Source organism: Callithrix jacchus, chromosome 3 (genome assembly GCF_049354715.1).
Source record: "Callithrix jacchus isolate 240 chromosome 3, calJac240_pri, whole genome shotgun sequence".
In the NCBI taxonomy this organism is placed as follows: Eukaryota; Metazoa; Chordata; class Mammalia; order Primates; family Cebidae; genus Callithrix; species Callithrix jacchus.
The window spans coordinates 73,241,573-73,247,968 of record NC_133504.1 but is presented as its reverse complement, the minus strand read 5'-3'; the positions used below and the strand labels follow the sequence as shown (position 1 = coordinate 73,247,968).

General features: G+C 31.3%; 1 long non-coding RNA gene across 2 annotated transcripts in view; it reads left to right on the top strand.

Moving 5' to 3' along the window:
• LOC118152207 (uncharacterized) overlaps window positions 1-6,396 on the top strand; it is a 177,952-nt gene that overhangs the window by 26,887 nt on the left and 144,669 nt on the right. For both annotated transcript variants that reach the window (XR_013533397.1, XR_004740661.3), the window contains one exon: window positions 722-778. This is a non-coding gene — a long non-coding RNA (uncharacterized LOC118152207). The remainder of the gene's footprint in view (window positions 1-721; window positions 779-6,396) is intronic.

Genomic DNA, 6,396 nt, shown 5'->3' with positions numbered 1-6,396 from the left:
GTAATGGAAATAATCTGCAAGAATCTTGGTTATTCAGTTTCATGATTTCCCCACATGCATTTTTGCTGAATTCATGTTTAAGAGACAGGAAAGTCAAACCACATTTTTTTACTTTTAAAAAGGCAAGAAAATACTAAAATGTAAAGCTTTGAAATAATACATTGCTTTGTTAATTCCCAAGATCTACAGATATGATTACATGTAAGTTTCTGTATTGTGTCTCAATGAATAGAAGCAAATTAGAGAATAGCAAATAATGTATATAAATTTTTGGAATGAGTTAAGGCCCTTTCATCTGCTATTAAGGTGAGAGGAAACATGAGGCGTAAGAAACATATTTCAGCACCAGATATGCTGGGGAAGCAGTTCAATTGAGCAATGGAATGCTTCCATTTCTAAAGTTAAAATTTATCTTTAAGGAGAATGACAAACAAGTTTACTTACCTAAATTATATTTCATTTGATGTGTTGATTTTTGGTAGATGAAAAACTATTATCATTGGTCTAAATATAAACTTCTTTTATTATTCTTTGGTTTATTCACATTTTTAGTTACTTATTTAATAATATAATAAATTACTATTAATATTAATCCACTGACCAAAGCAAACACTAGAGCCTTATAAATAACACTTCTGAGGGCTCTTCTACCAAATCATTCCTTTATCATTCCCACTCCCAGAGGGAAATCTATTCTAAAGTTTGCATTTATTATTTACAGTGGATGCTGAAATGAGTTGCCTGGATCATATCATTCAAGACAGAAGAACTCATTCAGGCAAGTGCTGGTGGTGTTGGTGATTGAAAAGTCTTCTTGCTTTTCCCTTTTGGAACTGCCTGAGAGTCTCCTTGCCCAAGGTCACTTCCTTTTTCAGAGGCAGCATGCATAAAACCAGTGTGTGAGGATGGGGAGGTACTGGGGGCTATACAGGTCTGGCTCTGGTGTTCCAGTGAGTACCAGTCTACAGAGGCATCCCAATTCCGTAGTTATTTCTGGGGTATACTAAGGCTATTTTTGAGACTATTATCTCACTTCAATTGCTTCTTTTTCTTTCTATACAGACAGCTCCTTCACATATTTTGCTCTCCAGGGAATCCAGTCTTTAACATGATTTCTGTTCTTTTTTCAACAATTAATACTGAAGTAATTGTATATCCATAAGCAAAAAAAAAATAAACTTTGACCTAAACCTCACTCTTTACACAAAAAATTAACTCAAATAGATAATGGACTCAGATGTAAAATGTAAAATTATAAAATTTTAGGAAAAAAAGAAAAGATTTGCCATATGAAAAGATATTCAACATGATTAGCTTTTAGGAAAGTGCAAAATAAGTCACAATGAGATACGTTTATACACCTATCAGAATAGCTAAAATAAAAAATACTGATAAACCTAAATGCTGGTGAGGATGTAGAAAACTGGGTCATTCATATATTGCTGGTAGGAATGTAAAAACAGTTTAGCATTTTTCTATTATATATTATTAAACACATGATTACCATATAACCCAGCTATTGCACACTTGAAATATGTTTCCCAGAGAAATGGAAACTTATGTTTATGGGAAACAAAACCCTATATATGAACAATAGCAGCTTTATTAGTAATAAATGAAAACTGGAAACAACTCAGATGCCCTTTAATGAATGATTGTGAAACAAACTGTGCTGTTTTTCTTCCATGGAATACTACTCAGCTATAAAAATGTAAAAATCATTGACACATGGAGCAACATGGATGAGTCAAGAAGTTCTGCAGAGTTCTGCAGGTGAATCGGTGAAAAAAGCCAATCCCAAAAGCTTACATACTGTATGATTTTACTTACTTATCAGATTCTTGAAATAACTAACTATGGAAGTGTAGAATAGAGCAGTGAATACTGGGGTTTAGTGATGAGGTTGGGGAAGGGTGATTACAAAAGGGCTAGACAGGAGATCCTTGGGACAGAATTATTTTATATATTAACGGTAGTGCTGGGTGCAGAAATCTCTATGTAAAAAAAAAATGTATTAAACTAAGTACATGTAGAGAGCCAAAGTAGCCCACCCACTCTGGGGAGATCAGCAGCAAGGCCACTGTGAACTTTGGGTAAACTCCAGAGAAGCAAAACCGTAATAGGGGAACGTGTATGTCTCAGAAAAGAGCAGATGGACCTAGAGAAAAATAATCAGCTTTCACAAACCTTGCTGCAAAATAGTTGTTAGCTAAAGTATGTTAACTAAAGTATGAGAATTATAACCACAGCCTGTTCTGGATAAATGCACCCTCCCTCTGCTATGTGCTTTGTGACCATATAAAATAAAGTACTTGAAAACAGGTATGGGCCAAAAAAACTAACATCCTCATCTCTCAAACCACCTGACCCCGCTTTTTCTATGTTATGTCTGTCTTTGTGTTTTTCTTTATCCCCCACCGTTTTCTCTTAGGTCTTTAAACCCTTGTGCAGTACAAAATGCAGCACGCACCAGAAGTATACACACACGAATGACTACAAGTTAACTTGTAAAATCCGAATAATATTGGTGATTTGTAACAACCTTAATATTCCGGTTGTGATTTTTCTACAGTTTTTTGATATGTTACTAATAGAATAAACAGCATGAAGGGTTCATGAACTCTTTTGTGCCATTTCTTACACTTGTATGTAGATCAACTATTTCAAAATAATAATTCCAATTTAAAAATATAATGCTTATGCTTAAATGTTATAGCAGTAGTAGGTACTATATATTGTCTTTGTGCCTTTTATTTTATTTCTTTCACATATTCCCCAATTCATTTTATGTGACAGATTAAATACCAAGATTTATCCAATCTGTTGCATGTAGCTTTCTTTCATTCATATTTACTGCTATTTAATACTTGAATTTGTGACTATAACACAATTTATATATATATTTTCTACTGATCTGTGTTTGTGATATTATGGACAGTACTATGAACAATCTTGCCCTTGGTATGCAAGTATTTCTAGTTCATTGATCCACTCCTTTCATTCCTTCTAATTTTGGGATTACTTTGTGATCCTCTTATAACTTAGTTTATTATTTTTTCAGCTATTTTTATTTTCTAATATAAATATTTAAGGCTATATATATATTTTAATTATTTATATAATATAAATATAATATATTTTTATATATAGGTAATATATATTCATATATAGTATATATATCATATATTATATATATCATATATAATATAATTATATTATATAATATATAATATAATTATATGTAATATATAATATAATAATATTATATATTATTTTATAGATATAAAATTTTATATAATTTTATATATAATTATATGTTTATATATATTATTATATTATTACTTTAATTATATGTGTATATATATTGTTTTTAAAGACAGAGTCTTGCTCTGTTGTCCAGGCTGGAGTGCAGTGGTAAGATCTCAGCTCACTGCAACATCTGCCTCCCAGGTTCAAGCGACTCTACTGCCTCAGCCTTCCAAGAAGCTGTGATTATAAGTATGCACCACCATGCCCAGCTAATTTTTGTATTTTTATTAGAGATGGGCATTTCACCATGTTAGCCAGGCTGGTCTCAAACTTCTGACCTCAGGTAATACACCCACCTCAGCCTCCCAAAGTGCTGGGATTACAGGCATGAGCCACTGCACCCAGCCATATTTAGTTATTTCTAAATATTTTTTAGTTTTGTCAACTTTTTCATCTTAAATTGTTATAAGTATTTTTATTTTCAAATATACCAGGGTTTATTTATCTTTTTTAGTTGTTGTTCGTTCACATTTAAGCTGGATTTCATCATCCTGGGAAACATGTATCTGCATGATACCTGCACTTTGAAATGTATTATTTCCTGCTTGATGGCATAGAAAATGATCAATTTTGTGAATGAACTATAAATATTTAAGACAAATATATTTACTCTAATGGGGTTATAAAATTCTGTGTATCCCTATTATAATAAACTTCTTAATTTTACTATTCAAATCATATTTTTATTTTTTTGGCTATTTGTACTATTAGTGAATAACAGAAGACTGCTGAAATCTCTTTATATATATATATATATATATATATATATATATATATAGATTTATTTAAACTTCCCAGCAAATATATCCATTTTGTAATTCATATAATTCGAGGCTAACTTGTTAGACAATAGAGTTTAAATTGTTCCGTATTTTTTGTAAGTTTAAATTGTGATCATTTATGTAGTAACCCTAAAAAGATATTTTGCCTGATGTCATTTCTTTTGTAATTATTATAGTTAAGCCAGCTCTCTTTTATTTGCTCATTGCTTAAAAATATGAGCTAAATACTGTGAATATAGAAAATTTTATTTCATTTCTTCTGAGAACAGAAAATAATGAACACCTAGTACCTTACATTACACTGGTATTATCTCTTATGGTTCAAGAAGCAACACAACTTATTAACAATTTTACAGTAAACTTACTTTACATTAGAGTTTATTATTTCTAAATGTTCATTTGGAAGAACAAGGTATTAAAAATATAGATGAGTTTTAGGCATTTTTAAAATTATTTCTAAATCATCTATGATACAGAATGAGTCCCCCTTTTCGTTTCCCTCTTAGCATTATTTTATCAGATGTATGAAAGCTAACAACTTCCCCTCCTAAAAAAGAATAGCAATAAAAGCTTATATTTACTTAAAAATCTTCACATATTTTCATTCTTAGAATGAAGAGTCTCCTGAATAGGAAAAATTAGGTAGCTTTATGTACCGTATTATATTCTACATTCTAATAAATCTGTTATCACCTTCATTAGCACCTTAAGCAGGCCTCAATCTAGCCAATATCACCATGTACATTTTAGGCAGACAACTACAGAAACAGATTTTTAAGTAAGGTCATTTAAAAGAAAAGTCAAATAAACAACAGAATAAACACTTTAAGTGGTTAAGTTCTTAATGGATTACCTAAAACAGGAAATAAAATTGTCCTCTTTTTCATTTAAATGTGTCAAATACCTTAGAAAGCACTAAAAGATGCTTTGCATACTGTAAAATATTTACCTGATATTATTAGGCACTGTCCCAGTTGTAGCAATTAAATAACACTGATCCTTTTATGAATAACAAATTTTGAGCTCTTGACAAATAATTAGAATATTCTGAAGCTTTCCATTTGTCAAGTTTTGAGAGAAAAGTCTTAACAGAAAATAAGGTCATTGCTTTTCCCATTTTGTGGATGTTTAAAAATTCAATAAAATTTCCAACCTTGTTTTTGTTGTTTTCTGCAACATTTCATTTGTTTAAGCTGCTTATGTAAAAAGAAAATCCATTCTTATTCAAAGCTCATGGAAACAGAACAGGCACTGACCATTAATGCATGTCCAATTTAGCCTGATCTTCCAAAGTTGATAGCAATTTTGATAGCAATTACTGTGCACAAGTTTTTCAACTTCGTCTCCCAGGCACATAGTTGCCTCATCTATATTTCAAAACCACAGTTCTAATTATGTAAAACCTCCAACTCCTATCTTAAAACACTCATGACTATCCCCATTGATTTCAGATCTATATTGGCGGTGTTTGACCTATCTCTCAAAGCTAGATTACCTCCTCACTGAGTATGAATTTACATTTACAAATTCATTTCATACTATATGCTTTCATGTATCTATGCACCAGTTAAATTTAGGGCTGATACATATTCTACCCTTTAATCATGTTGGTTTCTCTCTTTGGTTTGTCCTTATCCTATCTTTACATTTGAAAATTAACCGTCTTTTATTGTCCTGCTCGGATAGGATTGCAACTCTTCAATGAACTCTGCCTTAGGCCCCTGTAAACTACAAATATCCTCTCCTTTCTCTGAATCACGTATCAGCACATTATGTTTGGAAAATAGAAAGTATGACTTATTTTATAATGTATTTGCATGCCTTCAATTTTTCAGCAACTTTTCATTTATGTGTTTTTTTGTGATTGGCTTCACTTATAATGTTTTGAAGGTTCATTTATTTTGTAGCAGTTATCATACTTACTGTTTTATAGAGCTGAACAATGTTTCATCTTATGGATATACATTTTATTTATTCATGAGCTGATGAATACTTGGGTTGTTTCCCCTTTTGGGCTATTATAAATAATGGTGCTATGAACATTCATGTACAAGTTTTTGTCGGAATATATGTTTTCAGTTCTTTTGGGTATATACCGGGGAGTAGAATGTCTGGATCATATGGTAACTCCATGTTTAATCATTTGGGGACCTGCTAGACTGTTTTTCAGAGCAGCTGCACCGTTTTACATTTCTACAACAAGTGAAAGATGGCTCTAATTTCTCCACATCTTTGACAACGTTATTATTATTTTAAACTTATTATAGTTATCCCAGTGGATGTGAAATGCTGTCTTAATGGGATT